Here is an 11570-nt window from a genome sequence, read left to right as displayed (position 1 = left end):
CACGCCAGGCCTCCCTGTCCATCACCAACTCCCGGAGTTTACTCAAACTCATGTCCATTGAGCCGGTGATGCCATCCAACCATCTCATCCTCTGTCGTCCCCTTCTCCTCCCGCCTCCAATCTTTCCTAGCATCAGAGTCTTTTCAAATGAGTCAGTTCCTCGCATCAGGTGGCCAAAGTATTGGAGTTTCAGCTTCAGCATCAGTCCTTCCAATGAGTTTTCAGGATTGATTTCCTTTAGGATGGACTGGTTGGATCTCCTTGCAGTCCAAGGGACTCTCAAGAGTCTTCTCCAACACCACAGTTCAGAAACATCAAGGAGACCCAACCAGTCCATTCTCAAGGAGATGGGTCCTGAGTTGACTCATTGGAAAAGACTCTGATGCTGGGAGGGATTGGGGGCAGAAGGAGAAGGGGACGACAGAGGATGAGATGGCTGGATGGTATCTCCAACTCGATGGATGTGAGTTTGAGTGAACTCCGGGAATTGGTGATGGACAGGGGGGCCTGGCGTGCTGCGATGCATGGGGTCGCAAAGAGTCGGACACGACTGAGTGACTGAACTGAACTGAGAATCAGTAAGACTTGATTTCCTTTGCTCAGTGCGCTGGCATCTGCAAAACAGACTGTGACATGGACTAAAGGCTGGGAAGATGGTAGAGCACAGTTCTTATCTGTGACCATCTCACAACAGGCGAGAAAACAGAAGAGAGGGAACACATGACCAGATCTATTGCTTCTGGGACTTCAGACCTAGAGAGGCAAATTTGTGGAAAGAGAAAAAAGCCTCAGAGGTGGGGCAGGATGAGAGCACAACCTTTCCTTGCCCTGTTCAGGTGGCTGTGCTGTGGGCACCTTAAGTACTTCCTCTACAAGTGAGTTAGGGACAATCCCCTGTGGCCAAGGCCCATTGGTGTCACCTTAGTCTCTGGCACATTCTGGAGGCATTCAGAAAATAAATGAGGATGAGATGATGACCAGTAGATACTGAACCAAAGGACTGGAAGGAGATGGTGGTATATACCGGGAGGGAAGGGGGACAGGCTAGGGAGTGCAGAGGTTGTCTCTGCAAAGTGTGATTGGAATTTTCTCCCTCCCCTTTTACTTCCTGGTGTGGCCAGACCTGCCAGACAGGTTCTCCAGAGTCAAGGGGAAGAAGCAGAGGGTGGAGAGAGGAGAGGCACCCCAACTTTTGGTGATAAAACTGACTGCTGGGTGTGGCAACACAAACTTGAGTTCTAATCCTAGCTCTGCCCCCTCATAGCTGTTTAATCAATCTTCTCTGGGCTTGTTTTCTTAGTGATCAAATGGGGCTAATCTTATTTTCCTCTGTGTTTGTCTTAATAAGGGTTGGACCAAGAAAAATCTTGATGCTAATGTTATAGATAAGAGTAGCCTTGTGGAGAGAATGAACTAAACTATGGTGGCTGGAGTCATGGCAGGACAGGCATTCAGGAAGTTTCTTTCCTTCTTTGTCCAAGTATTAGTTAAAAGGAGTGCAGCAGAAACTAACCAGTGGTGGCATTATGCTTCCAAAAAAAACTGCAAGGAAAAGTATTGGAAGCAACAGTAGTAGTTGCTGGATTGGGTTCTAAGGGAAGGGGTAGAGAGATTCAATCAGTTACCAAGAAAGTTGGAGATAAATTTCTTCTCCCAGAATATGGGGGCACCAAAGTATTTCTAGTCGACAAAGATTGTTTTTCATTTAGAGATGGTGACATTCTTTAAAAGTGGGTGCTAAGTCACGTCTGACTCTCTGCGACCCTTTGGACCGCGGTCCACCAGGTTCTTCTGTCCATGGGATTCTCCCGGCAAGAATACTGGAGTGGGTTGCCATGCCCTCCTCCAGGGGATCTTCCCAACCTGGGGATTGAACCCGTGTCTCTTATGCCTCCTGCATTGGCAGACGGATTCTTTATCACTAGTGCCACCTGGGAAGCCTGTAGACTGAAATAAATCACTATTGAATTGGCATCTGCCCATTCCACTGAAATATTTCATCATGTAAATAATTTCCACGTCTCTCCTTTATAAAAACTAATGATGGCACCCCGACGTGGAGAGCATCTCCAAGACCACCCCAGGTTCAATAGCGTGTGGGGGCTCATGGGATTCAGCACATAGCTGTACTCATGGCTGTAATTTATTATAGCTGGAGGATACAAGCCAGACAGCAAAGGGGAAAGGCATGGGGGTGACAGTTGGAGGAGGCCAGGTCCAGGCTTCCAAGAATCATCTCCTAGTGGAGTCATGTAGGATGCACTTGGCTTCTCCAGTGACGCATAGTGACAGACATGTGAAATGTTGTCCATCGGGGAAGCTCATTAGAGACGCGCAGTTCTTATTGAGGGCTGGTCACAGAGGCACTTCCTGCCCAACGCATACCAAAATTCTAGGCTCTCACAAGGAAACAGGTGTTCAACATGAACCCCACGTCGTGTATGAATAATTCAGGCGCAGACAGTCGTTCTTATCAATTCTGGGAATGGTAGGAGCAACCCGCAAATCCGACTTCCCAGACACCAGCCCCAGGCCTAAGCTTCTCAGCAGGCTTCTCTAAGGATGGCGGTCTCTGGCCTGCTGCGTCTGGTTCGCACAGCCTGCTTATCCCTTGCTCCTCAGGAAAAGAGTAAGAAGTCATTGGCATCGATATGGGTTTGGAAAATGCCCAAACTGTCTGAGCATGTGGATAAGGGACCCAGTGTTTTCCACAAATGTTCCAATGCCTGGGTCCCTGTGTGCCAAGTGTGGCACTTCTTTTCATCTGTTTCAATAATTGGATTTAAGCAGCGATCAGGCACCATGTTAGCCAAGAACTTCTTTGGCGGGGTGGCAGCTCTTTTAAGGCATTCCAGGCCTGCCTGGGGACTGGAAAGTCACCTCTGGAAGGGGGTTCGGTCAACTACCCTGACACTGTCTTGATGGTTAACTTGCTTCCAGCCTATTAGAGGCTTCCAGAACATCGCCAAGAGGAGGTCGTTCTTGTACTCTCCAGGGTTTCAGGATGCTTATATTGGAAACTGAGCAGAACCTAGGCCCCAAGAGCTGTGTCACATTAAAAGAAACAGTTCAGTAAGGAAAATGCAGTTAAAATGAATTCTGATCTTTATTTGCATTTTTCAAAGAACATTAAAGACCACAGATTTATTACCTACAGTGATACATCTTAAAATGTATTTCTGCTCATATTTTTTAAACATTTTATTTTATAATTTTTAATTAAAAAATATTTTTGGTGCTGAAACCTGGGATAAATGTTTTGTTTTAGAACAGTTTTCAATTTCCAGAAAAGTTGCACCAGTAATACTGAGGTTAATATATGCGTGCATGCCAGTGTGCTTGCTCAGTCGTGCCCGACTCTTCGGGACCTCATGGACTGTAGCCCACCAGGCTCCTCTGTCCCTGGGATTCTGAGTGCTGGGGTGGGTTGCCTTGCCCTCCTCCAGGGGATCTTCCCGACCCAGAGATTGAATCCAGGTCTCCTGCATTATAGGTGGCTTCTTTACCACTGAGCCACCGGGGAAGCCCCAGATTACTGTATATTCCTCACCTGATTTCTCCTATTATTAACATCTTATATCACAATAGTAAATTTGTCATACCTAAAAAATGAACTACAAAGGAACCAATGTGGATACGTTAGTAACTGAAGTCCATATTTAACCCAGATTTCCATAAGTTTTACCTAATTCTTTTTGTTTTGGGTTTCTAGTGAGGATAAGCTATTTAGTCAACATGTGTCCTTCGGGTTCTCTTGCCTCTACTTTCCTTGTTTTTGATCACCTTAACAGTTTTGAGGAGGAAACTGCCCTTTGGTTAGGGGTTGTCTGATGTTTTTTTCATGATAAGACTGGGTTATGCATTTAGGGGGAGGAAGACCACAGAGGTCAAGTGCAGGTCTCATCACATCATAAGAAACCTCGCTCACCTGGCTGAGGGTGTGTTTGTTGTAAAGTCACCCCCCCTCCCCCTTGTCTATGCTGTTCTCTTTGGATAGAAGTCACTATGCACGGCCCACACCTCAAGAATGGAGGGTTATGCTCCACTCTCTTGAGGGCAAAGTATCTATATAAATTATGTAGAATTCTCCTCGGGAAACCTCTCTATTCACTTGCATCTATTTAGTTATTCAGTCATGTATTTGTGTTGGCACTGACTCGTATTTTGGGAAACTCTCTCTCATTCATCTGGCACGGGTTCTCACATCTCTTTCTACTCTTCCTTACAAATAACTTTTCCATTATTTTCATTTTTCTATTCTTTCCTTTTCACTCTCCTTAACCTGGTTTCCCACCCCCTTTCCCACTCCCTCTGTCTCTCATCTCATCCCTTTCCTTGAATCTCCTACCCTATTTCTCCAGTTGTCCTCACGATTGGTCGATTGGTTACTCCGCATACCAAATAAAGTATCTAGAAAATAAAGTATAAATAAAATAAAATATCTAGAAAACAGAGGGACGGAAAGCAGGGAATGCTCATCAGTCAACATCAGAATAGTTTAGCAGTTGAGGGGGCAGAAAGAGGCTGTGAATATTTCAAGTACTGATTAGTTTACCCATCTCGTATGCATATATGTGGAAATGTTTTCTAGAGAGTTTGTGTCGGGGGTGCTGCTGAGAACCATACATGTAGTATCTTACTCAACCTCACAACAACCTCATCATGCTTATTTCAGAGCTGATAAATCCGAGACTCAGAGAGATTACCTGCTCAATGTCAAGTCAAATGGCAAAGTGGGGGTTTTAAGCCACAGTTGACTCCAAATCTGGTGTGCTCATAGGAAGAACTGAGATGTATTTATAATCCTGGTTCCCTAGGAAATGAAACATACTTCTACTAAAAACACCAATGTGGAGTACAGAAACATGTTCACAGTCTCAGAGAGTCTCAGCTCTTACGAGGCTTTGGCTCTGTCTGAATTTGTAGGGACACCTTAATTATAGTCTTGCCCTTTTCCTCCATTGAGCTGGTACCTCGGTTTTCACCTCCTGTAAAGCAGACTCCAGAGTGTTTTAGTCTTTTTTCTTCTGTGAGTTACTGTGGAGAAAACTGTTAAGGTCTCTGGATTTGTTTTCTCTTGCTGTGTCACAGGTAACCACAAACAGCAGCTTAAAGCAATGCCCACTGCTTAGCTCCTGGTTCTGTAGGTCTGTGTGACAGCTCTCTGTTCAGGGACTTGATGGCCAGGCTGCCTTCCTTTCTGGAGGCTTCGGGGAAGAATTGTCTTCCAAGCTCATCCAAGTTGTTGACAGAATTCAGTTCCTCGCAGACTGAGGCCCCTATTCACGGGGTGACTTTTGCCTGGGAGATGCTCTCAGCTTCTACACTGCCCTCCACTCCCTGCCACAGTCTTTCTTCGTGTAGCTCCCTCCAGATACTCTCATGCTTTGAATCTCTTTCCTTCTCTGCCTCTGACTTCAAGACCCAGATTTAAAGGGCTCATGTGAATCGTTACACCCACCCAAATAATGAACCCGCCCCCTCTTTTTCTTTGGCCACACCACGTAGCATGCAGGATATTTCCCCAATCAGGGATCAAGTCTGGGCCCCCTGCAGTGGAAGCAGAGTCCTATCCACTGGGCCACCAGGGAAGTCCCAACCTCCCCTTCTTAAAGTCAGTTGTGACACATAATATAACCTTAAAAAAAAAAGTGAAAATGTAAGTTGCTCAGTCTGACTCTTGATGAACCCATGGACTGTACCCCCCCCCCAGGCTCCTTCGTCCATAGGATTCTCCCGGCAAGAATACTGGAGTGGGTAGCCATTCCCTTCTCCAGGGGATCTTCCCAACCCAGGTATCAAACCCGGGTCTCTTGTATTGCAGGCAGATTCTTTACCATCTGAGTCACCAGGGAAGCTCAGCAGTAATACCCCATCACATTTATAGTCTTAGGCATTAAACAGGGTGTGTAAACCACATCTTACAAGTCTTGTCTACCACAGCCTCCATTCTTTAATTTATTCACACATCTCATATTTATGGAATGCCTGCCCTGTGCCAGGCCTAGTTCTAGGAGTTGGAGATACAATGGTGAACAAGACAAACTTGACCTCTTGAAGCTTACTATGTAGCGTAGTAAGACAGATAGTAACCAAGGAAACAGAGAAAACTCCCCGTTAGTGCTGAATGCTCTGCGGAGAATTAAAATGGGCTGGTCTATTAGGAAAGGGCTCTCTGTGGGGGAACTGTTTTAGCTGCTCCTTGAGAAGATAATACAATGAAAAGGTCCATGTGAAGATAATCTAACATCCACAAACCCAAGATGAAAGTCTACACGTTCCAGGGTTCCTTCTAATCATGTTTAACACGCTTCACAGAGAAGCCTTGTTTTAAACCACACCCAAAACCACTTTGCACAGTGTCTTACTCATTCTGCTTCCTTGGCTGTAGTTGGTTTGTGTAGCTTTGAGCATAATCTCCCAAGTTCCCCAGCAGTAGCTGGGCTCCATGGCATGCCAACCTTGGCCTGTGTGAACATGTATTCCATGTCCCATAAACAAGCCCTTGTTTCTCCCTTCAGCTTTCTTCTACAGGCAAGCACTATCTTTTTTAAAAATTCTTTTTAGATTAATTGATTTTTTAAATTTTTGGCTGTGCTGGGCCTTCGCTGCTGTAAGGGCTTTTCTCTAGTCACAGAAAGCGGGGGCTACTCTGTTTCTGCATGCGGGCTTCCCATTGTGGTGGCTTCTCTTATGGAGCACGGGCTCTGGGCCACACAGGCTCTGGCGCACAGGCTCAACAGTTGTGGAGCACGGACTTAGTTGCTTCTCGGCCTGTGGGATCTTCCTGGACCAGGGATCAAACTTGTGTCTCCTGCATTGACTGGCAGGTGAGGTCTTTACCACTGAGCCACCAGGGAAGCCCCAAGGCAAGTAGAATGTTAACTGAAGACACTCTTGAGTGTAAGATGCATGTTTCCCAATCAGTAATAATATATCACCAGGATATGTTTCCGCTAAAAAATATACTCGACTGAATCTGCATTTCAAGTTCCTGCTTTAAATTTGCAGAACCCAAACTTTCAGTGAGGTGAGAACTGCCTGGCATAAGCACAGTGCACTCCACATGTGCCCTGGACACACCACTGCTTATAGGCTTCCCAACCCCAGCTGGACATTTTCAAGGTGAGGAACGCCAGGCTGTGAGGTTTTGGACCTAGTTTATTTTCATAAAGCATCGGTGCCACTGATGCGCTCTGAAATACACACCAAACACTTTTTGGGTGTGACCATGAGCCAGGCACCATCCAGATACAAAGATGAACGGTCCCGGTCACTGCCTTCAAGGGACTTCCAGGGTGACACAAGAGAAACCTGCAGGTGGGCAATTATAATATAGAAGGCTTGCTTTAACTCTCATTTATTCAAATGACTTTGACTTACTGAGTGTTTACTCTGTGTGAGGTACTGCTACCGGTGCTACAGAGACAGCAGTTGGACAAAACAGACATAAATCCCTCCCCTCATCAAGCTTATATTCTAGGAAATTCCCTGATGGTCCAGTGGTTTAGACTCCTTGCTCTCACTGCTAAAGACCTGGAATTGATCCCTTGTCAGGGAACTAAAAGTCCCACAGGCCACATGGCACAGTCAAACAAGCAAATAAACAAAAATCTTACCTTTTAGAGGGGCAGACAGTAAAGAAATAAACTCATAAAATATATCAGGGGTCAAATGGTGATAAATAAATGTTCTGGAGGAAATGAAAGGCTGCTGCTGCTGCTAAGTCGCTTCAGTCGTATCCGACTCTTAGTGACCTCATGGACTGCAGCCTACCAGGCTCCTCTGTCCATGGGATTTTCCAGGCAAGAGTACTGGAGTGGGGTGCCATTGCCTTCTCCGAATGAAAGGCTAGAAGGGTACTAAGAAATATAGAAAGAAGGGAGGTTATTATTAAAGAGGTGAGAGAAGACATCGCTGAAAAGGTGACATTGGCATGATGTGAGCGGGACTAGGCAAGAGAAGGGGCTGTGTTGGGTCTTGCAGGTCATTATAAGGACTGACTTTCACAGAGAGATCTGGGGCCACAAGAGGGTCTTGATGCTGATCAAGACTGACTCGATCACCTCACTTTTGTTTTGAAAAGGATCCTCCTCCTTGCTATGTGGAGAAAAACAGGGAGGAAGCCAGATGAAAAGAGAAAGACAAGCTAGCTGGTTATTGTACACTCCAGCTGGGAAGTGATGGTGACTCAGAAAAATCACTGGATAGCTGTGAAAGTGGTGTATGTGGAATTTGTTGATGGGCTGACTGGACGTGGGGATATGACAGAGAAAAGCAGAGTCAAGGATGTCTTTAATATTTTTGTGGCTTAGGCAACCAGAAAAACAGGGTTGTAATTATTCTCTGGGGGATGGTGAGAAGAAGAGCAGGATGGAGCCAGAGAGACCTGGCATCTGGTTTTGGGCAGGCTGGGTGTACGTTGCGTGTCAGACATTTAATGGATGCGTCAAATAGACATCTGGGTGTGAGCTGGGCTTTCAGGAAAAGAGGTCAAGTGCTGGTGATACAGTTTTGTAACTTGACAGCACAGATGTGATTTGTAAAGCTATGAGCTAGTATTTTGTGTGTCTTTGCTGTCAGTGTCTTTGCTGCAAGCATTTTCGCTGCAAATTGGCCATAAGACAATTTTGCCATGAAGGATATACTAACCGGTTGACAGTTTGGGGTTTGACAGTTTGGTTTCAATGAGTTGAAATGCATTAGCATTTCTTCTAGTCAGTGACATTATTGATGTCTTTATCGAGCTACCAGGTAATGTCTCTCCTTTACTTTTTGTTCTTTTAGCTTTTTTCTCCTATTGTTTTATCTTTTACAGCAAAATTGCCTATGGCCAATTAGCCATGAGGCAAAAATATTTGGGGCAAAAATGCTTGCGGCAAAGATGCTTACAACAAAAGCATCTAGAACCATGAGCTAGAACCAAGAGATGAAGGCAGTTAGAGGAGGAACAAGGTCCAGGAACTGACCTCCGGGACTTTTCAACCTTAGAAGTCAGAGGGACGAGGAACAGACAGAGAGGTGAGAAGAAAATCAGGAAAGGAGGATCCTGGAAGTCAAGTGGAGAAAGTGTTTCAGGGAAGATACAGCAATCATCTCTGTGTATGAGAGGAGATGGAATCCAACGCATTGGTAGGTAGGGGCTGATCCTAGATAGGAGCGTCAATGAATGGTAATAGGAGGAAAGGCAGAGAATCTGAGCATAGATGAAAGTAGGCAGCAGGTGGCACAGTGCCAAACTTCTCTAATTTCTCCTGTATTTTCTCTCAGCCATCGGTGGAAAGTAGAGAAAGGAGGGCCTGGAGGTTAGAGAGAGGAAAACGTATGAACTGGTCAGCTAGGACAGTGACAGCAAGGCCGAGAGAAGTGCAGTAGGATGGGTGAGCAGCGGCATGGCTCTTGTTGAGGCTTGTGGTGGTGAATTTGAAGTGAGACTTCTCGACTTGGCTGTGCCTTGGTCTCCAGTCATATGAGGCTGCAGGCAGGAGTAGGTGGAGGGTTGGATTGGCCAGGGTTTGGGGTAAAATAGAGAACTGAGCAGACAATAACTAAATGATGGACTCCATCTTGGGCCTGGAGGGACATCCATGGTGGTCCAAGGGCTAAAACTCCGTGCTCAATGCAGGGGGTCTGGGTTTGATCCCTGGTCAGGGCACTGGATCCCACATGCTGCAACTAGGGATCCTGCATGCTGCACTGAAAATTGAGGACCCCATGTGCTGTAGCTGTAGCTGAGACCAGGTGCAGCCAAAATAAATAAAAAAGAAGGAAAAAGTTGGATCTGGAGGAAACAGAGGACATAGGGGATGAGAGCAGAGAAAAGAGGTACACTGGATGAATGGATTGCAAATAAATCCCAGTCAAGCAGCAGGGTTGTTCCAGTTGGGATCTGATAGAATTAACCACAGCAGGGGGTGGTCAGAAAGTAAGATGCTTGAAATCTAGATTTGGGAACTGAGATAGTGTGACAAGATCTGGATAGAGGTCAGCATACCATGGCCTTGCAGGTTAAATCTGGGCCTGCAGCCTGCTTTTATACAGCCTTGAGATAAGAATGGTTTTTCACATTAAAAAAAAAAAAGACTATTATCCTTTTACAAAAACAGTTGCTCCAAGAATTGAAGGTATTTCATGGCCCTCAAAACCTATAATAATTACTACCCGAAGCAGCAGGCCCTTTATAGAAAGAGTGCTGACTCTTGGTCTAGACTCTAGGGTATCACCGGGTGTGTGAGTGGCTGAGGTCAGGTAGAGGACACAGTGGTGAAGGGCAGGTGGCCAGGATATCTGCCAGGATCAATTACTTGGGTATAGAGCCCACCAGTCATTACAATGGTGGTGTTGGACAGACTGACAGGGAACCAGAACTAACAGCCAAGGAATGAGGGGGTGTGACCTGGGATTGGTAGATGACTGAAGAGAAAGGACCACAGTGTGGAGGAATCAAACATGGCCTAGACTGATGATGTGAGCATCAGAAGTGAGAATTTAAGGGGAGAGAGAGAGAGAGGAGGAGATAGAGAAGGCATGCTCTGGAATGGAAGGAGTTAGTGGGTTGAGCTAGTTGGTCACAGATTCACCTCCAGGTGCCAGTGGTTTGACGGAGAAACACAGCCACCCCTTGTCAGAGTTGCAGAAGCAGCAGAGTGCTCATGACTGGCCTGAGTGATGTAGCTAACGGTGGCCTGAGCAAAGACCATGGCAAAGGGGCAGTGAGGTCAGCCACAGCTGGCAGAAGAGGCTTTGCAGAGAAAGACTTTGGGTTGAGGCTTGAAGTATTAGCAGGTGTTAGGTAATGATGGTGGTGAGGGGAGAGGGATATATATGTGCAGGAAGGCGTGGTATCTTTGAACACTGACCTCAGAAAATCATGAATGAACTTGGGCACAGTTGGAGGTTCGGAATCAGTGCAATTAGGACCTTCGGGTGAAGAACATTATTGTTTCTCCTTTAATATTTGCGTGTGAGGCTTAGGGATAGTGAATGCTCTGTGTAGACAGGTAGATGCTCTATGAGTGAAACATGACATACATTGGCCTTTAAACTTGTTACTGCCCCATAGTATTGTAGGAAAATGTATTTTATGTATTTACATAAAGATTTATTCATTTCTCTCTCCAGCATCTTTTGAGAGCATCTTGTCTGCCTTATGCTCTGCCAGGCATTGGGGATACAGTGGTGAACAACACGAATATGGTCATTCCTCTCTCAGAGCTTACAGTCTGCAAGTAATTACACTGATGTATGAACTGTACAAAAGAGATCTTCACGACCCAGATAATCACGATGGTGTGATCACTCACCTAGAGCCAGACATCCTGGAATGTGAAGTCAAGTGGGCCTTAGAAAGCATCACTACGAACAAAGCTAGTGGAGGTGATGGAATTCCAGTTGAGCTATTCCAAATTCTGAAAGATGATGCTGTGAAAGTGCTGCACTCAATATGCCAGCAAATTTGGAAAACTCAGCAGTGGCCCCAGGACTGGAAAAGGTCAGTTTTCATTCCAATCCCAAAGAAAGGCAATGCCAAAGAATGCTCAAACTACCACACAATTGCACTCATCTCACAT

The 11570-nt window shown here is 45.8% G+C and overlaps 1 pseudogene; it reads left to right on the top strand.

Moving 5' to 3' along the window:
* Positions 1 to 979: 979 nt before the first annotated feature.
* On the top strand, positions 980 to 1752 carry LOC133239613 (10 kDa heat shock protein, mitochondrial-like; annotated as a pseudogene).
* Positions 1753 to 11570: the final 9818 nt, after the last annotated feature.

This window comes from Bos javanicus, chromosome 26 (assembly GCF_032452875.1).
Source record: "Bos javanicus breed banteng chromosome 26, ARS-OSU_banteng_1.0, whole genome shotgun sequence".
Taxonomy (NCBI): domain Eukaryota; kingdom Metazoa; phylum Chordata; class Mammalia; order Artiodactyla; family Bovidae; genus Bos; species Bos javanicus.
The sequence above is the reverse complement of the archived record's forward strand: the minus strand, read 5'-3'. Positions and strand labels throughout refer to the sequence as shown.